Source organism: Cygnus atratus, chromosome 5 (genome assembly GCF_013377495.2).
Source record: "Cygnus atratus isolate AKBS03 ecotype Queensland, Australia chromosome 5, CAtr_DNAZoo_HiC_assembly, whole genome shotgun sequence".
Classification (NCBI taxonomy): Eukaryota; Metazoa; Chordata; class Aves; order Anseriformes; family Anatidae; genus Cygnus; species Cygnus atratus.
In genome coordinates, this window is record NC_066366.1 from 18,066,487 (window position 1) to 18,094,302 (window position 27,816).

Below are 27,816 nucleotides of genomic sequence, written 5' to 3' on the forward strand. Positions count from 1 at the left end.
ATGGAAATATTATATAAATGTAGCTCTTAGTTTTGACAAGTTCTTTTTAATTTTAATCTTCAGCTCTAATATGACAAGAGCGCTGCGTAGAAGAATCTTCAAAATGAAAATTGTTATTTGGATACTTGTATTTCCACAATAAAAATATATTTTAAATGCTTTCATTCTAGAATATTAATGACAGCGAGGAAAACAAAATTCCTGCTCAAAAAGAGGGGACAAGATATCAAGTAAGTTATCAATTCTTGGTTCAAAGTCTGAAAATGTCTTTGTAGTATCTTTATTTCTCATGCAATTAATTTATTGGTTTGCCACTAACGCTTATGTTTATGATGCCTTCCCAGTACTCTGCGAATAACTTCACAGGACCTGATGGTTGAAACCATCAGGCCTCTAATCCATAAAAATGGACCAGTTAGCTGAGAAGATTGAGTTGTTATTGGTTTTATGTGTTTTTGAAATAAATAAATAAATAAAAAGAGCAAGAGAAAGCAACTGAGAATTAAGGACAGAAAAAATGAACAAACAAACAAAACAACCAAACAAAAACCAACAAAACCCACCACAAAACCAGAAGAAACACTGGAAATAAATGATATTGAGGAAAGCTAAGAAAATAGGCTTCTGAGCTAAGTATTGCTTGTGAAAAGGCCTTTGCACTGTATATAAATATTCTTCCTTGTTGCTTCCTTGCCTTCAAGAAAACAAAGCTCTGCATATGTATGTGAACAATCAGGACTGTATGAAAAATTCCTCTTCATTGAAAAATGGTAAAACCTATACTTCTATGGCTAATCAATCAATTTTAAAAAGGAAAAAGTCAGTCTTCAATTTTATTACATGCCTTTCAGATGCAACTTTGAACACTCAGGTCTCCTGAGTATCACATTAGCAGTATTAGAGACACCCGACATTAGAGACCCCACACTAAATCTTCTAAGCAACTAGCATCCTCCCCCAGACTTTAAAACTTTCTGGACTTTGAAACTTCCCTTGTGGATATGATTTATACTCCAGCAGCATCCAAGCATTTAAGCTAAGACTGAGGCGCCTTGAACTGACCACTTGACTAGCCATCCGCTGAAAAAAACAGACCATTCCTGTTGAAGAATGCCTGCATCCTTGGATAGATGACTGGAATGGGTCACTGGTATATTTTGTCTTAAGCACTGCGACAGAGCATCCCTCTTGCAGAAGCTGAGCCCACGCTCTGGGACTGCCAACCCAACGCCCTAAGGAACGAACGCATTATGCTAGCAACGTGTTGTGCTGCAGATCTCCTTCCAGAGGGCTTGACCTTCCACTAGCGGTGTTGGGACAGAGCTGTTAAACCCCTCAGGACAAAAGGAGTTCTGCAAGACCTTGTTATATGTTGAACATAAATAGGTATATTGTAGGCTTGCATGCAGTCCATTTTACTTGTGCAAATATGTTTTTTGTTAAACACATAAAACACAGTGTGGGTTTTAATGGTTGATCAGATCCCGTTAAAGCAAATTGCATGTTTAAATACAAAGGATGAAAGGGCCTCTATTATTCTACAAATTTCTAGCAGCATTGCACCTTAAAAGGAATTTTATAGCAAATTCGTAGCTTTCCAACTAGCTCATGAACCAGAGGGCATAAAAAGGACGTGTTCCAAGAGCAAATGCATTCCATATTTCAGAAATAATAAGTTCTTGCTTGAACCCAAATCCCATCGAGGCAAGGAAAGGCTTTTGCATCCATGGGAAGTAGGACTTTGCTGTCTTCAGCAGAACATTATTTCATTAAGGCTGCTAACCTTGTCTACGTTATAGACAATCAAGACACAACTAAAAAGCCCCTGCTGTATACCAGAATGCCACAGAGGCCTCCTTGCCCTACACTTTAATTGCAATCCATACAAACATTCAAGAATAAAGATCTACATAAATGGAAACACTGACCCTGTTGATCAGGCTCATCAGAAGTGAAAAGATTAAAATACCCTAATAGCAAAGTCTAGCAATAAGATTTATGAAGAAGTATCATGTATCTGTAGCTGAGGGTGTCTTTGAGTACAAGAATTTATGCAAGTAAACCTTGACATAGCCAGGAAGAAACTTTTCATGTAGTCCTAGAATTAGTCTCTTTCTGCTAAATGAAAGTTGTAGGATTAGAAGGTGCAAAACACACATACCTCACGTAGCCTTCACCTACAGTCATGCCTGAGCCTCTATTCTGTGTATTTAGACAGATGTCTGTAAACTTTTAAAAATGCTGTTGTGTGTTTTAGGTTGAACTGTGTTTAAACCAGTGAAATACTATGCATGCTGCAGCCTAAAGCTGTTAGGAATGCAGATGCCACTTAACCAGAAATAGAGCAGGCAAATACTTAAAAATGGAAAAAATATAGAAACTGAAGGCTCTAGTCTTCAGATGAATCTTGCTGGAGCTAATAGCTGGGATTTAAGGTGCTATCATTGCCAGCTAGCTGCTCCAGCTCTGTGCTAGAGGGTTTCACCATGATGTTCTCATCACGTCCCTTTAGCTGCCATCAATTTTGTTTTAAAACACTGCACCATAAGCCACAGTAACAGAGGATCTGACACAGTCTTGCTCCTTGTGCCTTTTTGTAGGCATTGGTAACCCCTTCTGCTGCCCCAGCAAGGTTCAGCAGAGGTTGTCAACTGGAGCCCTGAACATTTTGCTAGGGCAAAGGCAGTGAAAGTGAGAGTACATGACCATTTGCTGCCTTTGATGAGGTAACTGAAGTCTTTGGATTTTTCAGTGCAGAATGGAAAATCTTGCTTCTGTACTATATATTTTTGATTTCTGGCTATAGCTTTCTTTCATATTAACAGTTTACTCATATGCATTGGAAGTTCCTGGTCCTCAAAGAAGAGATTCACAGTGCTAATTAGAAGGAAAAAAAAATAAGGAAAGAATGAAAATAAATCAGAATAGTGAAAAAAGGCAGATTTTTAAGGTGCAAAATTTTGTTCTCCCATAAGAAAAGTCAAACTGGATTGAAGTTGGTGAAGGTCATCATCATCTTGACCAATACTGAGCCATACATAACGAGCCTTAGAACATATCCTACAAATTCAGGTAGCAACAAATGTTGTAGAGCAGTTTAATTGGTTGTCTGCACCACCTCAGTACTTGGTAAACCTCAGAGTACTAAAGTAATTCTTCTCTGTTCTCATTTATGTAAATCCTTACATGCAATCATCTCTGAAGCATTTGAGCTCTTCCAGACAGTGCGCCAGGCAGCGATGCACTAATACCTGCCGCATCTTTTCCTCTGCCAAACATAAAATGTATGAGGAATGGGCCTTGATGGGCCAATTGAGCAGAGGATGGCGAGCTCTGCAACAGTCAGCACTCCCCAGAGAACTTAATGTCTGAGTCACGCCCTCAAAAATGTTGTCTCTTGCATAGATATGCTTCATCTATTTAGGAAAATCCTGTTGTGCCAGAAAAGTAAAGCTATTGAGGTATCGAGTTTTTTTGTGATAGGACATTGGCCTGGCATTGCTGAGAGCTGAGGGAATGGCATGTAGGTTCACTTCTCTCCATCCACAGGCAGCTACCCATAAAGCTTTACATTTATATCTAGGTGGTACATTTTGAATGGCGTAGAAAAGTCAAGCTGTGAGAGAAAAATCTTCCAAAAATACCTCACGATCCCAAATGACTTGAATAAAAAAAGGTAAAACTTTGACCACAAACTTTAGATGAAGTAAAGATGAACCCTGCACAATCAGTCAAAAGTTAGAAAAAGCATTCCAGTTCATTCCTTCCCAATTTCCCACCGCATCTAAATTTCAGTTAGGGTAAAAAGTAGGAAATTTATATTTTCAAGATAGAGAGATTTGCTGGGCTCAAAACCATTAAGCACTTTTAAAATTCATGTCTCCAGAGTCACAGCACAAGTGGTATCCTACATTATTCCTTGACTTTCAACATAGAGGATGTGTAGATAAAGTCTGGCTTGGTTTTCTTGCTCAAAAAGTGTTCAAATGCTTCTATTGTAGAAAACTCCAGGTTTTCAGTGGCTTAAGTACTCACTGTGAGAAGAGAATTGTCTCACATTTGGAAGCTAGAAGGCTTGCTTCTTTTTCTATTCCTTCCTGCCATCTGCAAGATCTCATATAGGGTAAAAACGGGAAATTACTTGAGCAAGTCTTCAGCTTTCTTCAGTTTTCTTTAAATAACGTCCTCAGCTTTCTGCCTCATGATTTACATAATAAGGAGACTGTGCTGTGTTATTACATCAGTTTCATTTCTTCAGGGAAAAATGCTCCAGATGTATTTGAATAAGTCGTTAGTGCAAACATCCCATTTTTGTAACAGCATTCCCTAGATCAACTGTAAAGACTCACTGTTGATTTTGGCTACAGGCTTAGGGGTGGACAGACATTGCCACTTGATCTAAGCAGCTGCCTCCTCGTTACTCCCTCCAACATGTTTGTCATGGAGAGAAGTACAAACCCCTAATGGATCCACAACATGAGCACCAATTCATAAAACCAGGCAGATGACTCATCTGATAAAAATCACCATTGTAAAGCTATGCAAGGGGAAAAAAGAAAAAAGAAAAAAAAAAAAAGATTTAGCCTTCCTTAGAGAGATTACTTCCTTTCCTCAGGGTGTTTTTCCTCAGTCATATGGGAATGAAATTATAATTAAATACGGAGTGCTGGATCCTGACACTTAACTCTAGTGGGACAGTACTGCCAGTAGGTCTATTAGAAACTCTGGCCATGCTTGTAGAGTGGGTACTACTTACTCAAGGAAAAGGTTACAAAAGCCCTTCCTGTCAGAATCAAAAGCAACAGTGAAGTATAAAAATGAACAATATATAAATGCTTATTTTTATAAGTAAAAATGTTATTCATTTTAAAAGGAAATAATCTAAATACCTCATGTATGAATAGATGTCTTAAGAATGGGTGAGTAATTCTTGTAGATGCTGACATGTCTGTATTACACGTGTACCACAGCCGCTATTTGCTTTCTGGATGAAATCAGAACACTACGATTTTTTTGTAAATGGCTGGTGTTTCAAACTGGATATGTACTGTCATGTCCCTAAACAATAAACACTGTATTTTTCACTTGGAAACTCAGTAAAGATGCCTAGAATGACACAAAGATATGCAAACATTACAACAGATAATGATAGCAAATGATGTATTATTTTAATAATTTATACATGCTCTGCTACAAAATTAGACCCTGTTACGTGGTAAAAAAAATTACACCTATTTGTGTCTACTGGATTTGTCATAACTGTTCAGATCCCTGTTGCTGTGCAGGAGATGTGGTATTTGCACTTAATTGCATCATTTGAAAGCCTTAGAAGAGGGTATTCTAATGATTAAATCAATGTAAACCAGGTTTCAGAGCCAAAATAATCAAAAGTCTGACCAAGGCAAATGTTCTCAATAAACTGAGCTTGCCAAACACAAGTGCTAATTAACACCTGATTCTAATTTGGTGATTGTGAAAGTGTGGCAATGGAGCCCTATGATTTTGCAAGTGGAAATAACATTGCTTCTCTCTATTTGGTAGATCACATGAGCTGCCCTCATGGCCAAAATTCTTCCTTTTGATCCACTCTGGAAACAATCCATCAACATGGTGGCAGCTTTATTCAAGTTGTACAATACTTCTCTGTCTAAGAGTATTTACCTTTTTTTTTTTTGTTCTCCCAACAGTAATGATTCTGAATGAATTTTTCTCTACCTTGATGTTGGTCTTAATCAAAAATTTTCAAAATATGAGTTTAAAATATCACACTGACTGCAAATGACAACCTCAAGTCATCACATTTTCCTTTCATATTTCCTGTTATGACAGTTTCAGATGTTAGAGGGAGGAGGAAAAGACTACTCTCTCAGTCAGGTTTCACACATGCATCAAAAAGACCTCCTATGTACCCTGTCAAGTCTTCCATTCAGCAAGACACTTACAACAAAAGCAGAAGTTTTAGCACCTGAGTAATTCTTGAAGTCAATGAGCATTTGATCAGTTACTTGAACAACATAGGTTTTTGCCTTGCAATGCAAAGGAGAAGTTCTTTACCCTTTCCACAGTGGATGAAGTCACGCAACAGACTCAGCCAAACAAATGACACTAGATCTGTTGACAGACATGGTAGCCAACCAAATGGCCAAGAAGGCTGACTTCTCAAACAGAAAAGGACTGGAAGAACTACTCTTTCTTGAAGTAGGTGGTGTTTCCAATAACGATAGCGAGTGTCTTCTATGGACACCTGGAACACTTCAGATCTTAGGACCATTAACCTAGTACCATCTCTCAGAATAATGTTCTTTTTTTTTTTTTTTAAAGTACACATTCAAAGATGCTCTCATAAGTCTTTGCACAAATAATTCAATAGCACCGTTCCACCCTGAAACAAAAGTGGCATGGAACAAAAAAAAGTTACTGCTACTTTAGACTTTAAAGTTGTAATACTTGTCATTTATGATATGCATAAAATAACATAAGCTTGATCTTCGTGTGTAACACACATAAATAATTACTGAGGCATACAATGTGCGATGCATCTTCAAAATCAGGGTTAGGTAAATTTAACTTCTAGCTGACTATCAGTGAATTTGGTTACAAAATCAACACCTTATGTATTTGATCTACACAAGCTAGGTTCTACCATATACTGACTTTTTAAGTAATTACTTAGCCTGTCATTAAAAAAAAAAAAAAGCCAAATTTGTAAGTGCAGCATGTTCTACAGAAATATTTGCAAAGACTCATAGGTATTTTATTACCTCTCACAGTGCAAATGCATTTGACTGTGTGTTTAAAGCAACTGCAGTTTGTTCTTAATAAGAGTGAATTTGCACTATAAATGGCATCCCCTCTTAAGAAACAATACTTCCTTTATCTACTTGTGTTCAAAAGCGCCTAACAGGGAAACCCAACTTATCTGTTTCATCTTAAAACTGGAGCTGCCTGTCAAGCTTTGACAATCTTCAGATTCTTTTGGAAATAGGAAGCAACACATTGTGTTCAAATTTGCTTTTAGTGACAGCTGATCCCACAGGAGCATCTAGTTAGAAAATAATTGATAGCACTTGAAACAGAAAAGATTGCAAATCAGGTATGACAAGTTTGCATTCAATGGCAGTCCTAAAACTAATTGTCCAGTTAAGAAATCAGCTTCAGAAAGAGGAAAAAACTTAAGGGGAAGGAAATGAGAAGTTTGTTTATTGCACATACACTTTCATTCTGACAATATTTTCCTTTTAAAAGGCAGGTCTGGAATAAGCAGTACATTAAAGGGATGGGCCCAAAGCAAAACCTCTAAACCGAATACTCCGAACTTTATGACTCAAGCCCATCTGTAGTCTGTTATAAACAAGTCATAAGGCATAAATGAAAAAATCTGGATGCAGAAGGATAGAGGCTCGATCCTGCTACTATTGAAGTTAACAGAAAATCTCTTGCTGACTACAGAGGACTTTGGAGCAGGCATTAAAATTCCAAAGTAATACTGGCAAAGCTTCAATCGTGTGTGTGTGTGCGCACGCTTGTGCGTACGCACACACAACCCAATATTAAGAATTTTTAACCCTGATTCTTATATCAGACTATACCACCGGATGTCAAAAATGAAGATAACATGGGAGGAAGTTTATTTTGATGAGGAAATCCCTAAATGCTGTTGAAAATATGCTTGGAATGGTTAATTAGTATGGAGGGGCTTTGGAGGAAATGATATCTTGCAGCTTGACCATCATCTTTTTGCCAGGTTTCCCTTCGATTTATCTCTTATCTGCAGGAAACTGTCTCACAGCTTCTGAATCTGCTGTTGGCTAAAAAGAGAAAAAGGACAATGACTCATTGTTGGGCAACAGGACAAGTTCTATTTGGATTCTAAATTTCCACATTAATGCTAGTTAATGTCATATCTAATGTACTTCAGCTCATCCAGGGGACATCCAGGGTGGGCTCTGAAACTAACCAAAAGTGAAAGTTCCTTTACGAAAATAACAAACACTAAATTATAAGAAGATATAATACCCAAGGGATAAAAACATTGAGTAATACAAAAAGTATCTGATGTATTTTATGTGACTAAGGCATCAAAAATGCCTTATTAATAAATGAAAGTATTGTAAACTGGTGAGCAGCTGGTGACAGGATGCGGCAACTGATACCCACCAGAATTATTTCTGGCCAGAGAATACAAAGCACGTTGATCGCTGCGACTTGTACTGGAGGGACTATTTCCATGCACAGTCAAACAAGGCAGGGCTCCTGACTCTGCAGCTTTTCCTGAGGGCTGGCAACGAAGACCTGGTTAACTACATGAAGCGTCCGAGGTTCTGCATCCAGCAACCACAAACAGGAGCGCAGTCCAGGGAAGCACCCAGGCAAATGTTTGAGAGTCCCCGCTGCCATGCTCCAAGTTAAGCACGGATGTGAATGCCGAGCGTAGGGGAGCGCTGGGGGAGGGATGAGAATGCATCAGATGATCACTGTGCCAGCACTAATGAGTACATCAATGAAGGGATTAAGAAAGGATGGGGACATGTTGCGCCCATCCCCTCTCCTATAATGTTTGCTCCAGTGCTCAGAGGTGTGGCTTGATTTGGGTAAGAACCGAAAATTCAGCGGCTTCTCCAAATATTACATAAAAGGAAAGAATGACATAAAAACACGATCTAACTGTGTAAATATTTTTTCCAGTTTCACAGAACAAATCCCAAGCATGTCATGCGTCTTACATTTTTTATTCCCCCGGCTCTCTTTCCCCAATGCTGAGCTAACATCTGAAATAAGAGTACACAATCAGTATGTTAATAATCAAGGAGTCTGCTCACTGCATTATACAGACATCAGAGGAATTTCTTCCACTGTCTGATGAATATTATAAACAGGCCTGTTTGTATTAACCGAGCCTTATGTAGCAAATCCAAAAGTGACAAACCAAACAGTTTTAAGTGGTTACATTCCATCTCCAAATGTCCCGAGTATCAAACTTCATTAGAGACCTGCATCCTGGCTGCATGTGAGGGAAACAAAGGCCGGCAGAGGCCCGCAGTCAGTCGGACTAGACGCTTGGTGCTGAAGCAGACGACTGTGGCAAAGTTTTTAAACTGCCAGAGTGACACTACAATTGCAATCTGGTGTTGCAGCTGGAGAGCCAGAAATATTGTATAAGTTACCAAGAGGGAAGGCATTTATTCTTGTGAGCGACACTTCAGGAAGGGTTTACATCTGAGTCATCATCTTCGACAGCGTGTGTGTCCATCAGCAAGCTGAGCAGCAGAGCTTCTGCAAAGCATTTCAGGGAGGTTTGAAGCTCTGCACATCCCTGTGGGCCTCTCTGGCTGCCCTGCAAGTCAATGGAAAGGTTCCTTTCGGTGTCTGCGGGCTGAGAATGGGTCCCCGGATGGTATTTCTTGGGCTTAGAAACAGTGTGACAAACCTCAAGCACGTGCCCAAACTGACTGCATTATCACCCGAAACCTAACATTTTAGGCAAACAGAAGGAATAGGCACAGCTCCTTGCCCATCCTGCCTACAGTATGTAATACCTAAAAGCAACGAGGGGTGGGGGCAATAGCAGGAAAGGAAAGATGAGAATCGCATGAACGCTCCTAAGGCTAGTGGATTTTTATTGCATATGTTATGATGGCTTCTCTGGGCTGCTATGGAATCACACGTTTGGATTAGTTCAAGCAGACCGTAGAGAGCTGTCGTCTCTGTGATCAGCATTTAGCAAGAGGCTTTTGCGCTTTGCTAGTAGGGAGGACGGTGTCAGATGAGGCCAGGAGAAGGACTTTCATTCACCAAAGTTTTTTTTGCTGTTTTCTTCAACCAAGCCACTGGGTTTCCAGCGGGGGCCTGGAAACTGTGAAGGAACAGTCTTTCTCATGAGATTTCCTGTTGGTGCTGCATCCACTAGGACCGGAAATATCACAAGAATAGCTTTTCTTGTGGTATTTTATTACTTCTGCTTCTGCTCCTGGCCGGAACTGGGAAGTACAGGGGTGCATGGAAATGAAATATAGTGGTCAGAGGAGAGTCTGCCAAACATTTGGAAACGACAACAGCAAGAAAGGTCATTCACTTCAGTCTCAGGAACTGCTTCCGATCTGCTTTTATTTTATTCAGACACATTTACATGATGCTGGTTTTAAAACTCATTCACTCGAGGCTGGCATCAGCCTGTATGCAAACATGGAGTGTCTGTGGTTTAGCTGTGACTACTGCTGCTAAGTTCCTATAGAGAAGTGACTTCTGTTTCCTAAAACGTTTAACTGACATAATCCACCATCAGAATAGATTCAAGACAAAAAAAAAAAAAAAAAAAAAAAAAAGCAGCTGCATCTCCTAGTTGCACTCCCTTTATTTATTATACAGCATATTAATATTCTTTGTGCAGATAAATTCTGTCTGGCAATTGTTTGTAAATACACGTTGCAAATATTTTTTCAGCAATCTCAGACGGTGCTCGGTGTCTGGTGGCAGCAACGACTAAGCAGCACAAGCAGCTCAAGCAGCTGCTAGCAATTCTCCCCCAGCCATGCCTGCCCTGAAGGCAGGGGGAGGCAGCTCAGGGGCTTGATGCAGATGGAAGGGGAAGGCTCAGGCAGGAGTGGACACCTTGGAGCAGTCAGGAGGAAGGGGAAAGCCAACGACAGCGCAAGCCAGCACTGCTGCTGAAAAGCTGTTCAGCAATTTACACCCTTGGCATCGCAATCAAAACTACCTAAACCACATGGGACTGTTTCCATTTCCTGTTTGGTTGATGTAATCTTTACAAGTTACTCCTGTTTCTTCCTGAAGTGAATTCTCCACTGCAAAACTAATTTTGTTCCATTATTAAATGAGTGTTGGCTGCTAATCAACGCTTTGCTTTCCTCAACAAGCTCCATTTGCAAACAAACTGAATTAAATGGGGTATGAGCACAGATGAAGAGAAATTCAATTTAAAAGCCAAGACAAGATTCCCTGAGTTTGTTTCCTTCATTATCTGACTCGCATCCTAAGAGCACTCTGCTCAACTTAGCTTACAAATGTGAAGTTTTCCTACAGATTATGTCATAAGAAATAATCACAGGTATTTTCAATTCCTTTTTTTTTTTTTGCAAGTGACAAAGGCTACTTGCTTCAATCATGAACAATTGCACTGAGGTTGAGGGGACTCTTCCACGATGATAAAGAAAATACAATAGATTTGGCCCAAGCAGGCTGTTCTTCTAGTCTTTTGGACAGCTAAAGGCACACACTGACAGAAGGAACAAAATAACCTTAATACTTGATCCCATGTTCTCTGTCATAAAATGGGACCAAATTCTGCATCGACAACCTGTACAAGCATGACACAAAAACTATATTTTATAGTTACAAAATCTGTCTCGTTCCTTACTCCCTCACAACTGCGCAGACTATGAAGGACGGTTCAGAGTTCAAAGTAATTATTGTTGTAAAATGCCTTGGTTATCATCAAGGACTTTTTTGTTGCACTTCAGATGGCGTGGCTCCACTCCCAGATGTCTGCTCTCGTGCTTTCGCCAGTCACCCAGCACTGACTTCTCTCCCTGCTTTGTCCCAAAGAAGCATACAGCCTGAAGCCAGCTTCACGGGCTTCCCTTCCCAGCTCCCCACACCCAGCAGTATTGCGCAGGCAGTCAGGTCGCCAGCCTGCTCCTCTCTCTTTTCTCCCTGCCTGCAAGTTGATCCTGGCACAGTATCTCACAATTTTGCTTCCTCTCTGAGCCAGGGAGATACATCAAACGTAATTACCTCCCACTACAGGGGAAGGGGGAAAATGAGAGGCAAGTTCAGGTAGATCTTAGCATCGCAGAAGGATGAGCAAAAAGAACTGATAGGAGCCAGGCTGGAGCCAAAATTCTGACACAACTGTTATGGTCTGTGGTCTGTGTCTTCTTACCTAAAGAAAAAAAGAAAACATATCCTTCATCACAAACTAATATAAACAGGGGAAGCAGGTCAAATCCCATTTGCTTCAGGTTCTGTACTGTTTTGAGCTGACACTCGCAGACTATAGCTGAGTCCTATCTTGCATCTATAGGTGCATTTATTGCATACCTATACTTTTCACTGTATTAAAAGCTGGTGCTCTAAAGTATAATTGTATGGTAAAAGAGAATTGCACAGCACGTTCTATTGCTGTAGAGTTGCAAAATGTAAACGTAATTTGTATAAACATACAATAAAGGTCAGTTATCTTTTCACCATAAACTGAAAGATGGTTCTCAACAACAACACATTATAACATGATATTGACCTAAAATGTTATAAAGATGCACATTTAAACCTTCCAGATCATGCTACAGAGACCTTCATCTAGGGAACAAGAATGACCCCTCATCATTACCTCATAACTTGATGGCAAAGCAACTTGATGGCCTTTCCTTTACACTTTGTGTTTCTTTATTATTCAAGTAAACTATAGGGGGTTGTTGCAAGGAGAATTTTCAAGTCTATGGGAGTTTTTGATTTAAAAAGACACAAAACCCCCTTTACCTGGCATTTGCCAGAATAGAGGCAAGTCTGCAAATTCATAGCTGGACTACATGCATCTAGTGCACTTTTATTTCACAGCACTGCAAAACATGCAAGTGCTGGGTAGGATTGGGTGGTCCAGCTGAATGTAGCCATCCTTCTCCAAGACATTTCTGAAAAAGCCTGAAACAGCGACTGTTTTTCATGTTGCTTCACAACCCTGAAGTGTTAATAGTAGACTCACAACAGACAGTTTTCAATGTGCCTTAGTAACTATTGTGGCTGGATAGTAAAAAGTTTGAACAGCTGCAGATTCCATGTCCAATCTCTAGCTACGTTTTTGACAGATCTCTTAGACTTGCATAATAAATACAGAAAAGCTTAAGCAAAGACACTGAATATCATTATCAACATTATTACGCGAGCAGATTGCAAACCACTCAGCATCCTAAAATGTGTCATTTGACTAAGACATTTTCCTACCATTTTCTTCTGTTCTCTGGAGAGCACCAGCACTCCTGAGGGTACATACAGGCCTGAAAACTGTGGTTGTGCTCTGATCTCAGGTTGTGCAAGCGTGTTACTGAACAGCTCTAAATTCACTCGTTTCTGGTACTTAAATAAAGCTTTGCTGAGGCTCTTACTGACTGTGCTCCACTGAGAAATCAAAGGGTGATTTCTTCCAAGTGACAGTCCTAGGAACAGCAACAATTTGAAATAAAAAATAAAAATAGGTGCAAGCTGCAAAGCTCAGCTTTGTCGTCAGATTGAAAACCTCCGTGAAACTAAAGATGTTGACTGAAAGGTTCAAGACGCACCCAGAACTGAGGGGTTACTTTGGCCAATTCACATAAAGAGGTAAATTATAAAGTAGGAGTCTGGATTCACTTACATATTTTGCTGGCATTTGGGAATGTTTGGGTCTGAGGTTTTGTGTTGAAATTTCAGCTACCTATTGCTATGATTTTCATATCTTTGTTTTAATTCTTTTCTAACACTTCAGGGGAACACAGACTTTCACTTAACTCAGTGCTCTCGACCTGACTTTTCAAAGTAGCAGCGGTAAATTAGTTAGAAGACAAAGCACTAGAGATGGTATGAGGGTTAGCCCATGACAAAAATTCTGCAGTCACTCAGAGCTGGTTGAGACCCTGCCCCTTGGAGCCGTGGACACGGCACAGGGCAGACTTTGGGTTTGATTCCCATTTGCCTCACAAAATTCTTTTGGTATCAATTGCATTTTAGGTAAGGGAAGGATCAAAAATAACACCCTTATTTCCCATCAGAGTTGCAGAGATAAATTAATTAATGTTTACAAATCATTTAGATTTTAGAATGCATGGGGAGGGGGGATGGAAGAAATGCTCGGATGGGCCAAGAAAAACAGCAGATTCTCTTCATTCCCAGTTTATCAACTATATCAGCATGTGCTTAGCTTTGAGAATGTCCTTAAATCTACCTCTGCAAACGGGAGCAGAAGCCCACAGAGCCAATTACGTACTCTGGTGCCTTTTTGAAATAGGGAAAATGAACAGGTATGACCAAAAATGCACAAGCACAGACTAATCTGAGCATGGTAAACACTGTCTTCAGTGCTCCTTCATCAGGCTGGCATAGCCCTGTCTTTACCGTCACAGCTCTGCTCTGAGCCACTTTTCAAATCTTGGATATACAGAGTACGGTCACAGGCAGCAACATTCACGTACTTAAGAGCAGAATTTGTCTCACTGTGTTTGAAAGGTGAGTTTTAAGAGCCCTGAAGGATGGACCAAGAGAATGGTGAACGAGCCGTGTCGTTAAGGGGCCCGAGTCATAACCCTGGACAAAGCACGTGGGGGGATTGAGGGGAATTTGGACTCCAGCTGAACTCGGCAGCTCCTGCTTATTCATACGAAAGGAGGTGGCACTGGAACACGTCCTTAACCGATGGTTATCTTCTCGACACAGCAAACGGGCACAGCCGTGTTACTGTCCCGGCTCGGTCCCACGGCAACTCTGGTTGTTTGTTATGGAGCACTCTGCTCAGGTACTAGGAAGAACACGGCTCATGGCCTGCGCCACTGGTGGCACCGTGCACCTCCGGACCCAACATGTTTTGGAGCGGGGTATCAGCTGCAGGAAAATGGGCATTTGTGAGCTTCCATCCCCGCACCATGCTGCCACCAGAACAAACGCTTCTTTCATTGGCTTTGTGGAAACGCAAAGTTCATTTAAAGCCTGGCAAATTAAATTGTGTTCGTCTGGGAGACGGCATGTAGACAAAATCCGCTTCAAAAGTCAGAAGGCCCCTGAGTCAGAGGGAAGTTCAATTAATTTGTCAGAGAACCGAAAACAGATGATTTCAATCAGCACCAAAAAAAAAAAAAAAAAAAGCTCCACAGCAGGCGGGCGCGCTGCGAGAGGCACAGCCTGCGGGGGGCGAGGCGGCCGGGGCTGGGACGGGCCGGGACAGCCGCAGCCCCCGGGTCCCGTCCGCGGGTCCCGGCCCCGGTCTCGAACCCCGGCCCCGGCCCCGGCCCCGAACCCCGGCCCCGGCCCCGCCGCGCGGTGCCGCGCTGCGCCTCCCGAGCGGCCGTGCCGCCGCGCCGCCCATTGGCTGCGCCGCCCGGCGGGCCGGCCAATCAACAGGGCGGGCGGCCGAGGGGCGGGGCCGCGCTGACCACCCCGCGCGGTGCGGCTGGGGGGGGCGCGCCTTGTCCGTGCGCCCTCCTGTCAGAGCGGAGGTCCCCGCGCCGCGCTGCCGGCAGCGAGCCGCAGGCACGCGTTGTCGGCTGCCCCGCTCCCTGTACCTCACGGAGTACTGCCTGGAGTGCTCCTGTTGTACCACGGCGATAAGCAGATGCAGTTAAACAAGGGGAAGCCCAGACAAAACCCACGGAGGTCAGCGAAGCACCACGGGCTTCTCGCTGGTGATAAGAAGCCGAAGACAAAGTGTCCAGATGCCAGAATGCGGACAGGGTGTGGAAGTACTTCAGCTGCTGGTACACGAAGGCATCTCGGGCAAGGTGGGAAGGCCTTGTCCACAGAGCTGCACACCATGCACATCCACAGTTCTTCCATGGAGAACTCTTGGGCAGGAGAAGCTGCTCGGGGCGATGGCTGTTGCTCGGGCAGAGGCAAGCGGCTGCCAGCAGCACCTTTCCCACCACTCGCTCTGCAGGACCAACCCTCGGCCTCGGCCCCCTGGTTTCTCAGAGGGTCTCCCTGTTTCAGCTAGCTCCCCTCATCGTCCAGCATCTCCACCAAAATTTAATTTGCCTTTGATACCCAGGAGTCTTGAACCATCCTAGAAGTGGATGGTGCCAATTCCAACCCTTATATTCAAAACCAGCCCCAGCCTCCCAGTGTCTGGACTGGTGGTCTAAGCACTAAGTCGCTGGGAAAAAAAAAGTTGCTCTTATGCAGCAAATTTTGCCCTTGTCTGTTTTACTTATATTTAGCACTAAGTGTTGACAGAAAATAGATAAAAGGGATATTATAAATTGCCAGAAAAAAACTATCCAGCTCCTACCAAAGTGAACAGTAAAGTGATTGATGACTTCAGAGGATAATCAACGAGTCATAAGAACAGAAGCTGGCCAAGTAGCTATGCATACTGCATCCTAACATAAAATTAAAACAAGTATATCCGGGACGTACAAGCTGTTCCACAACGAGCCACCGTCCTTCTCCACAAGCCACCACCCTGGATCCAACACCTGGCATGTGAAGGGCCAGACCACTGCTCTGAAGCCCTTTGGTAACTGCAATGTGTTGGTGCTCTGTAGCCCCAGCAGGTGCTGTGATTTCCAGGATTCCCTGGAGGGAATGAAAGATCTGCTTCTCCCTCTGCCATGACCATCTCCTTTACCCTTTCAAGAAGCTCAGCAACTCTGTGGTGCCCACGTGCTCTTTGGGCACCCCGTATTTAGTGTCCCCTTCTGGTCAGCATATACTTATGCAATCACGCAAATCACAACCTGAAAATCAATCTAAAATTAATTTCTCTGGTTTCTCACTACCTGAAAAGACTTAACCTGCTGCAACTACTTACAAAGGAGTAAACACAAACAATATTACGAAATAATTTCTCAAGAAATAAAAATACAACAAAAGCAGAAAAAAAAAGAAAGTCCCTTTAAAAGTATGTAAATGAGGGCACTGTCCTTCTTTCCTCCAAGGCAGTGACAACATCCTCACTGGCTTCAATGGAAGCAGGATGATCACTATTCTTGAAAAGTTCTGTTTGCTGCTAGTGGATGTCAGACCGTCCATGAATAAGCAAGCACCCTGTTGCATACATTTTCATTGTAAAAGCAAGAGTTTGTATTCTGTATTCTTTTCCAAGTTCAGACTCTAATGGTAGAAGTTAAACTACGCAACTGTCTGAATCGAGCTTGAGCTGATGCTCAAGCCTGTTATTGCTATAAAATTATATTTGTACTATTTATGGAATGTGCAGATACAGGGGAAATTTATTTATAGCTGTTTTGACTAGTTCCATGGTACACTTAGAGAAGAAACCGTGGAATTTGGGGTTTGGCATTTTTGATACCAGGCAAATTAGAGGGGCCTTAATTATATTGACTGCCATTTGCTGCTCTGTGGTTATCAGGTCAGTCAGGCATCTTCAGCTGGAAGTGGCGAGTGATTCTCAGCATCAACCATGTCCTCTTCAGCTAATTAGCTTTAAAGTGTTGCGGCCAGCTTCTCTTCTCTTGTCTCAGACTACAGGAAATACTGGCTTAAATCACGCATTGGAAAAGCTATCTGGCATCTCTGATTTGGAAGAAGCTTTGTATTGAATTTACTGCTTGTTTGAACCAAGTCTTTACCTCACGCTTGGCACGACGAAAGATTCTTAGATATTGTTATGAAGAAATAAGATAGCTAAATCCTTTAACTATCCCTATGAATTAAACTTCTGGTTTTCCATTACCTTGAACATCAGCTTCTTTGAGCGTGTGGGTATTAAGTAATTATGTCAACTGTAAGTTCTCCAGTCGCTTTCTGTAATATTCAGTAAGACACGTATTTAATGTCTGTTAAAGCTCAAAGAATACAGCATAATTGTTGGCTTGATGATGATGGCTCACAAGTATGGAGTCCTGGGGCCTCCAGTGAACATGAGGAAGCCACTGCATACTGTAAGCGTTCATTCCCTCAGAAAGGACAGAACCGGCTCCAGCTACACAGGGTTTGGAGACCTGCACAAAGGACCCAGGCTGTGACCTGACGTTATGGTAAATCTGGGCCTAGATCTACTACTGCTGGGTAAAAAACGTCATAGCTGGGTGACCCATGGTCTGAATTTTTGGGTAGACCTGTGTGGTGCCAGGAGCTGGACTCGATGATCCCTATGGGTCCCTTCCAACTCAGGATATTCTATGATTCTGTGACCCAAAATGCTGATCAACAGTCTTTTGAGGATGGCAGGATTCTGGACAGACTGAATTGGGCACTGTCTGTCTGCGCCATTTAACTTAGTCCTGGATCGCGTTTTGCCTGTACTTTCACAGCTGGCCTAATGTTAGCGAAAACTGCAGATCATGATGGCTAGTAAAGTTTATAGAAATGTTAATAGAAAATTAATTAATGTTAATAGAAAAACTAATAGAAATGCTCAGACCTGACACAGATCAAATTTATACAGCTGGTTACTTTGATAGCCCACACATCCCTATTTATGATAATGGGATCATGTCAGACAATTATAGTTAGTACAACATTTAATCTGCAGTTACACATCTTGAACTAATAATTTATTACATCGTTTTCTTTTCCCCAGTGTATGTTCTTGAAAATATAGGATTTTCCTTGACTTTACTCTTTGGACAAAATTATAGAATAAAATATTTAACCATTGCTTTTCTTTTGTGCAATAAATTGTTCTTAACTCTCTACTCTTTGAAGGAGTTGTGAATAGGCTGGAAAGTTGCAGGGTACTCATGTGCTGCGACGACCTACAGTGCGACCATTTAAAAATGCATTTTTTTTGCTACCATTTATGCCTATGTACTGAAATCTTACACAATAACATCAAGGAACAGACTATGAGCATGGTCCAAGAAAAAAAAAAAAGACCAGATATTCATGAGTTTTCTTTTGCTTTAAGAATTAGTGTCATTCAGCTAAGCACGCTGGCACATGGGAACGTCTCAGACATTCCTGGCTGTGGAGATGGCATACAATGATCTTCAGATACCCTTTCCCTTCCCCACATGACTCCAGCGATAAGTGGAGTCAGATGAGGCTGCTGGGCCAATCTAAGCGCCTGCTCCTGCCAAAAGGGAGTGGGTCGTCCCCCGCTGCCCCGGCAGCTCTACGGATGGGTCTCTGTGCCCCCGTTGCTGACATTAGCTTCATCTGATTCCTCTGCGAGCTAATTCAGCTCACTCAGGCAACCCAGAAAAAAAAGGGAAGCAGAAGTTTTTGCTGGCGGAGGGAGCTGAGCCAGCTCGCTAAGGGCACTTATGAGCACTAGATCCAGCGTAAGGGCAGCGTCCTGCTCGCAGGAAGGGGACGGTGTGAGTTTGCCTTGTTCTCAGGCAGCAAACTGTTCCATCACTTCAGCCATCTCACACAGCTTAATCCAAAGATTGGGCACCAGGACAAAAAAGGAGGCCATTCTTTAAATAGAAATAGAGTTATTTTCTGAACACATCCTTCCCAATATTTGTAACTCTACTGCAGTATTCTAGAGCCCACCACCTTTACTGGAGGGAAGACAATACCTTCTCCAGTAACTCAGAATGCTTCCTTTCTCCTCCTTTCTGAGGAGGAAAAAAAAGCATCGTCATAAAACAGCATTGTACTCAGTGATTAACCACACTGGTTTTATCATCATTATCATTATACTTAAGAGAATCCAATCAAGAATGAGGCCTCCATTGTGCAGCACATTAAACAAGCAGTCCCTGCCATCAGTGACTTCATATACTAGGGGTTTTAGAAGCCTTTCAAATTCGAATATTTCTGATGAATCTAGGCTTTCCAAAATGAAGCATCTGAAGTAATAAGTAAAGGAGGTCGTCTTGGAAAATGTCATGATTGCATTTAAATAAATTGGCCTAGTTAGATTAAATGAATAGCTTTTAAAGAAGTAATTCTTTCTCCATTCTGTGCAGAGGTTCCATCACAGACCACCAGTATTCAAAGTAAAGAGCTTGTGAGAAACAGCTGGATTGAGTGAAAAATTGAGAAACAGTCTGATATGCAGTCAAGCCCATTTAATTATGCTTGCTAATTATATTTCCCATGATAATTATATACAGTATTTAAATGCAGCATGCTATTTCCTGTTCAGAGTGATTAAAAACACCCCCGTGATTGGTGAAAAGCTCTGGGTAAGACATACGACATTTCAGATGTTGCTGATAAGACCCGCTCCATTGCAAACAGGAAAAGAGCCTCAGTCAGAGCAGCGCGGGATCTGAGAAGCAGCCGTGGGCAGATTAACCGCATGACACCTGCAGGGTACGGCACTGCCGAGCCTGCTCCTCACCTGAGAAAAGACTCCCAGATAAATCCCTTAAACTATCTGCTGTATCTGTGCTTGTGGGTCAAAATATTTAAATCTGGGTTCTTCAAGTTCAGCATCCTGCTCTTTATTAGCACATCTAAAGAAGACTTGCAGAACACCCAAGACTCCAAAGGAACAGAAGCCAGGATTCCTGATTCCTTGCCCCTTTCATTACTGTGCTGAAGGTTATTATTCACAGTTTTGGTAGTGCCCGGGTCCTCACAGGTTTTATACTCCACACCTACATCAGAGAAGCAAGCTTATGAGGAAAAGGAAAAGCAGGCAGCACGGGAATACAGTCTAGGGGGAAGCCTTACGACCCTGGGAAAAGCATACATCCCACACCAGCAATCTGTAGAGAGACATGAGGCCTCTCTGCAAGCTGCTCTTGCTCTGTATCTTTCTTTTTAGGAGTATCTGCAGGTTTGTAGTACTAACCTACCTAGCCTCTGGGCAAGCTACGTGATAGAATAGGAAGGGAATCCCTGCATTTCGTCATGTGGATGTGGTTTATAGGAGAGAATTGGACTTCCCAAGTCCAAGCCCTCCCCCAGGACAGTTGGCGCAGCAAAAATCCTTTGAATAAATGTCTCCCTTTTGGGTTGCTGCATTCACACACACTATTTTTTTACTAGACATGAAATATTTGTCATTGTTAAGAAGCCATGGCATTTAGTTTATAAGCATGTTCTCCTGGACAATCCCAAAAGGGAAGTATTGCTTCTTGAAATGTTGTAAAGGAAAATGCTTCCAGGAGTTGGCCTTTGAACTAAGTTTCTGCTTCATTTAACCACTGGATTTGACAGCAGTGGAGCTCCTAATTTCTTTACAGAATGAAACACTTTCATTTCTGATCAACATAGACTATGTGTATTTGCAACACTGCAGGACAGTCCATGGAAGAGCCGCTGATATTACATGAGATCTAAATAAGCTGAGTACAGTATGGATTTCTGGGGACAACTGCAGATCATGGTCTAATTAGGCAGAACACAATGGGAATATTGAACAGCTGTTGTTACTGTGGATGCAGCTATAACCTCAACAACCAGAACAGAAATACCAACCCCTCAAGCCTCAGGAATGTTTCTTACCGGCATCTGCAATCCAAAATGGATGAGGACAACCTGAGGCCAGCTCCAAGCCACCCCAGTGGATCGGGCATTTTCCACAGGAGTAGTCAGATAGGGGTAGCATTTCAGTTAGCCAGAACTCCGCTTGTTGCAGCTGGAGGTGGAATCTGGGCACGTGGTAAGGGCTTCATTTTGTCAATCATAGAAAAGGCAGTCTTATAAGATAAGACAGCACAATTAGATGGAAATGTGGAAGGAGTACAGTAAGGTTTTAATCTACTTGTACAGGTGCAGTGCCAGATTTAGCAAACATGGCCTGTAAGGGGAACCTTTTTTTTTTTTTAAACAATTTCTCTATTTTGGCCATCCTTGGAATTTTAAGTATTCTAGGTAAATGAGCACAATAAGAGGCAGATAATTTGTTGTGCAAGCATAATTCCTGTATAAAGGCACTGTTTACTAACTCTGAATAATTCCAGATTTACACCACTCTGACTGAAATCAGAATCTGGCCCAGAAACATTATACAAGGCAAGTATTTACATCTGGGAGTACATAAGCACCAGAAACACCAGAACCTTTGATTTAAAAAAAAAAAAAAAAAAAAAAAAAACCAAACAAAACAAACAAACAAAAAAAAAAAAAACAAAAAAAACCTATCATTCAAACTGATTAAGATGTGTCTTAATTTACTGGTTTGAGGTTTTCCAGTTACATTCCCTAATTCTCTCTCTTCCTCTTATATATTACTCTTCCCTGTCTCCCTCACTCCTTCTGAGTAAGAAAACATGCCTTTTAGGCCTTTCAAAACATTTTAAACTCTGAACTAAAGCTCCATTCCCATCTCAATCCCATGAACCAAGCTGCTTGCACTATTTCAGCAGTTAATTAACAATGAATGCCTTCCTTTGGAAACTGGGTGAAGCAGGGTGGGGATAAAAGATGAAGAAGGCTGAGGACAGACATAACAAGAATGGGGAGGGAGCAAAGTGGGTGGCTTATCAAATTCCACAAATACCAGACATGGAGAGGTGTTGATTTGTTGCTGGGAAAACCCTGTTTGTTTATGGAGTTTAATCACCTGTTGTGTTTGTTGTTCAAAACACATGGGAGACAATGGGATTGTTTGCCTGCGATGTACCGAAATACAGTACAGTAAGGGTTGTACATAGAGGAAGTTTAAATCGCTGGTACGTGTAAATTGGAACAGCTCAGATCAACAGCTAGCCTCCTGATCAGGCTGTGTGAAGGAGGAGCGAAGAATGTGCCCAAGGTTGACAGTCAAAAGAAATTCCTCATTTGTGACCCATAAAATAAATATAATTCTCTGAGGTGAGGCAAAGGATTTTGGAAAACAATGCATCCCACATCACCCTAATATCTGTCAGCAAGGCACTGACTGTCACATAGTTTGGGCCTCTTTTTCTTCTATTGCTTCTCCTTTTTCTTTTATTTTTAAGGGGCAGCTGGACCGGGTGGCAAGGGCAGAGCTGTCTGCATCACTGTAAAGGAAACACCAGTTCAAATCCTGTTTCTGAGCAACTCCTCTGCCCAGGCTGCTTGTAGCAGATGGCATTTTTGCATCCTTCACACCATCCTGGAGAGCACAATTCACACACCCCATTTAAGAGCTGTGCTGCTGGTCTGCAAGAGGACTCTCCTACCTCTCTTCTTTTATCACTCTGGTCCTGCCCTCCTGTTTGTCCTTTTGGTTAACCTCACTTCTATCTGATTTTTTAAACACGGTGACATTTTGTCTCCTAGAACTGGAATTCACACCTCTGTGTGCTGTCTGGTTTCTGTATCCTCTTTTCTCTTCTTAAAGTTCACTATCCTTTTTGGTATCCGTATCTTAAGGACACATATCAGAATATAGAGGTTCTGTGAAAATGCATCTCCCAGACAAAAAATGCAGTACATCTCTCTGGCTTACCTCATGAATAATCTAGCTACACATGTAAACTCAACAGGCTTAAGCAGCATCGTGTGTTTTCTCTTGCAAGTCTGCTCCTCCTTCTTCTCATCCATCACACAGGTCTGCAAATTCAGCAGCATCTTCAGCCATCTCTGAAATCTTGTACTTTATCCCTCCACCCTCCATCCCTGAGCTTTGTCAAGATGTTACCCTCTACCACCCATTGTTCAGGGATGCCAGCATCCCTCAACCTGAAGTCAAGCTTGCAAACAAGCACTTTTGTACTTCATGTTTTCCCCATAAATGTCTGTGAAGCTATTCAGTTATCTTTTTTTCCAAACTTTCTCAGAAATAATGCTCACAAATAACCTCATAAAGAAGACACTGTAACTTTATCTCAGACTGATTCCTTGAAATGGCCTTTTTGTTTATATATAAACACTTTCTCAGCTTCAGCTCGTAGCCTCTTTGGGACAGGGACCTTCTATATGTACAGCTCTTAAAACAGATAAATTTTGTTCCGTATGTACATGGAAATGTGTCAACATAAAAATAGCAAACAAAAATTTTCTTCTAAGAATCACAGCCCTTATTCACAGTTTAAGGGAAACTATTAACCTTCAGTGTTGCAGAAAAAAACAACACGCCAAGCTGGCCCATGTACCAGAAGTCTCTGAACGAGCGGAAATTCAACATGTGGCATAAAACCGAAGTGAGGGGTTTCTGACTTATACACACAGCAGAAATAGGGCTCTTCAACAGACAAAAAGTTCTACATGCAATGGAAATTGTGATCTTGCACAATCTCTGAACAAGGCAGCAGCACAAAGTTACCGCTCCTTGGAGATGGCTGTCTACCTTTATCGTGGTTGCATGTGGATGATAAAGTTGGTGTTTAGATTTCATTTAATATCTCCTCAGTTTAAAACCAGTGTGATGTTCAGTCATGGACTTCTCAACTCTGGTCTATAAACAAGGTCCCAGTAAATTTTCAAAGGCATATAATTGATGTAGGAACCAAAATTCTATTTTCCAAAGGGATTTATGCATGTATGAGGAATGTATGAACTTAGCACACCTAGGTAATAAATCCAGCTGATTTCAGGAAAGTTCCTATGTAGCTTTGATATTTTGAAAATGCAGCCCTTTGTGTTATGGGCTGAATTTTTTTCTCATTTCCCTCACTATTACAATGAAATGAATCTTGACCATCTGCCATGATCTAAAACATGTGCTAGAATTCAATCAGCAGAAATAGAACAGTGACAGTCACAGCTGACGTCTAACTTGCTTTCCCCTGACTGAAATGATATTTCTGTATTTATTTCAGTGAGTACAAATGACGCTGAGTTCACACACCTGAAGAATGAATTAACCTGCTAAAATTTCCCATGGGGCAGGTAGGGTGCAAGCTGAGCTGTGTCCATGTAAGTTTGCTTTTATGTGTTGCTCCTTCTCCGACACAGATACCTAAAGGGCTGCAAGACCAGGCCACGGTCTAGGCCCACCGGCTCTATGCTGTTTGCATTGAGCCCCTCCATGAAGCTCAGCTGATGTTGTAACAAAGACTTGGAATTGTTCATACCACTTGGCAATTCAGACCAACCCTTTTTTGCTGAAGCTGTAAAGACCAGCATCAGCTGGTTCTCATTGTGAAGTGGCTCCCCCAGTTTCACTTCATGGACACCAGCACAAAGTCATTAAAGGCAGTGGTAAGTGATAGAAGAGCGAGACCCTCCTCCACAGGACAACGTCCTCCTGAAGTCACTGACCTTCTGCCTCAGGTACTGTTCGCCATCAGACCGGGCTGGATTTGTCAAAAATAGCCAGAGGCAAAATCCCATTGGGATTCCAAGGCCTGTGTTTCCAAACACTTGGAAAAGGTGGCCCCTTCTGGAAACATCTGTTTTTATGCAGCCCCCTGAGTCAGCAGCCCTATAGGGCCAGAGGAGAGCGAGACTTAGCTGTAATTTTGGCTTTAGGGATAAACGCTTGCTCCCCTCCTCTGGAGGAACTGAGCTGCTGCCAGCAATTAAGGCACTGAAAAGCAACTCATCCTTCCCTAGAGAGCGTAACCTCTGGCCACCAGTAATTAGAGCCGCTCTTGTGGCTGCGGTTTCACCAGAGCGGCCTTCCCGCGGCAGTGCCAGGGCGGCGTGGTCCCACCCTGCATTGCTCGTGCTGGTGCTGCCACGCACCACTCCCTCTGCGGCACCGGTACTGCTGGTGGTGCATCTGTGCAGTGAACTGGGGCAGGGAATAAGTCCAGTTTAAAAATAGCCTGGCAGGGAAACACTTAGTTTTTTGTGTGTCTTCCTCCAAATTGGATCAAATTCCTGATCCGTTTCACAGCAGAGCCACAAACCAATCCGCCAGGAGAACCGAGGGGCCCGTGCACTGCAGGAGGGAAGATGAAACAAGCAGTGGGGAAAGGCTGGAAAGGGAATACCAGAAGCCAGAACTGGTGCTGAAGACTTAATCTCGTGAAACCACAGCCTCACTCTTCCAGCCAGGAAAAAGTCAGCAGCTGCTGACCAGCACTGTTTTTTCTAACACTTCAGAGCCCCCTTTGAACTCTTTCACAGTCCTTGGGGGATTGTAGCCCACAGTTAGGGAAACTCTGCCCTGGGCTGGCCATTCAGTTGTAATACACTGGGACCAATTTTCCAAGGAACAGAAATTTCCCTGGCTGTTGGCACACGAAAGCTATCTGCTGGGGAACATGCCTTTTTCCACCCAGCGTGGTGAGAAATCCCGAGGATTCTGATGGGGAAAAATGCAACTGGTCAAATATAGCTCTGGTTAGAAAGTCGTCTTCACCCACAACATGTGTTGACAACGACAAACAAAAAATATTTTCTTTAAAAGGTTTATGGCAAAAAAGGGGATTTCAAACACACTAATGGCAGAATATTGCACTGATAGCAACAACAAAAATAATCAAGAGATCTTTCAGTTTAGAAGCACTGGCCAGCCATATTTAAAACAGCACTGAAAATGAGAGGTCTTGTGTTGAATTGTTTGCCTGTAATGTACAACAACTTCCTAAGCTTCATGGGGAAATTGAATGATTTGTGACTCATGAGGAAAACACGAGTTACTTCTTTTAATTTTAGAGTATAAATGCAAAGATCTGTGTATGAACAAGGAGCTAAACAAACGTTTGGGTTGTTAGTAGCAGATATTTCATCCGCTTTGAAACCTGAATACTGCTTTTCTGAAGCAAAACAGACTGTGGCGGGACACAGTCTTGAATTATCGATAGGAATATTCATACATATCTAGTTGCTGGGGCAAAGAGGCAGGCAAAAATGAATGCCAGATTCTTGGAAAGACTTGCATATTTTACAGAAGAAATTAAAGCCATGCTGTCTAAAGAACATTGTTTAATAATATTCTTCCTTTCTGCCACCCTATGTTCTTTTGGTTCCTTTGTTATTCAGTGTATTCAGGACAGATATTTAAGTGTGTGCATAATATTAAGCAAATGTTTCAGAGCCATGGGCTTTAAAGTTTTCAGTTAAAGTTCTGAAGTTAAGAGCATATTTTAGTGGTTTCCTGAACAGGATTTAGAGTTTTTTTTCCTTTTTAAATTCTTGAGCCATGACCTTTAGCTAGAAGCTTTTGGGTCTTTGTTGTGATAGCACCAATCCTTGATTTAGACGTATAGTCTCTAACAAACAATATGTTCGTGTTATTTGAATGTTGTCCCCTTCAATACATGTAACTACCCAGTGCAGGTCAATGACAAAATTAGTCAATTTTTCTAAATGAATTTCAGGTACTTCCTAAAGTAATGCAATCAGCAATTTGTTGCCGTAGGTCTTCTGTTTCTCTGATGATTCATTTTCTTAAAATGAGGGTTTATTTCATTCCATTGGTGTATAAAAATATAATTAAAGTCAATTTGGACGGCCTAACAATCCCATTTAAAGTGAGGAGATTTCATCCAGACTGTACTCAGTGTTCAAAATAACAAGGCTTCTCCTACCCAAAAAGAGAAACTCAGATTTGGCTGATTCTACTAAGCATTATTTTAGGCAATGCCCAAACATAATAGTTAATGAAGAAGAAGGCCAGCATCTCTCCAAGGACTCCAGCAAACACAGTCTTACAGCAGTCCTTAAACCACAGCATGGAAAACAGCGCCAAAAGCCAGTAGAGTGGTATGGTTTATCTGACTCAGTTGATCTACTCCAATTGAGGGGGGAAATGTACCATTAGTTAGATTAGATTAATGCGGCTCTTATAGTTAATTTACTAAGCAAATTCCCCTTTATGTCTGCTTTCTTTTCTCTTTTGTTATTTCCTCTTTTTTTTTTTTTTTTCTTTCCTTTTTCTTTCTGTGAGAAAAGATGTGAGATCTCTAGCAAGGAAAAGAGAGAACACGTTAAATACCTCATTATCTCCGAGGTCTCTGTTGATTTAGACTTCTAGCAAGAGAAATGGAGTTCAGTTCATCTCTGACTGAACTGACACTGCAGATAACCCCAGCACATCCATCTCAAATTGTCAGCTCAAGACAAATTACCTTCTCTCCAGGATACTCTCTTTCACTGATTACCTACTACTCAAATTAAATGCCATCTGACTTCTGAGAGTCTTTTGTTTGTCAGATTCCACTGGATTATGCAAAAATGATGGGGGGAGAATCTCGTGTGTTTGAAGTCTTGAGAACAGAGTGCACAGGCCTTGCTTCCTCATCCAGATTTGGTGGAAGAGCTAGGGCTTTTCCTAATCTGTTTGCTGCCCCACAGTATAGTAAACTTTACTGTCAATAAGAAAGATAAAACCTAAAAGCCTCCTGAATAATGCCCTAAAGCAAGAAGATACTGTGAAATCCTAATGTTTGG

The 27,816-nt window shown here is 41.9% G+C and overlaps 1 long non-coding RNA gene across 3 annotated transcripts in view; it reads right to left on the bottom strand.

Moving 5' to 3' along the window:
• The window catches only part of LOC118250843 (uncharacterized), a 201,887-nt gene that overhangs the window by 42,887 nt on the left and 131,184 nt on the right, over positions 1 to 27,816 (bottom strand). For 2 of the 3 annotated variants that reach the window (XR_004779591.1, XR_004779592.1), the window contains one exon: positions 11,752 to 11,899. The exons of the other annotated variant lie outside the window; for it this stretch is intronic. This is a non-coding gene — a long non-coding RNA (uncharacterized LOC118250843). The remainder of the gene's footprint in view (positions 1 to 11,751; positions 11,900 to 27,816) is intronic. 3 annotated transcript variants of the gene reach the window in all.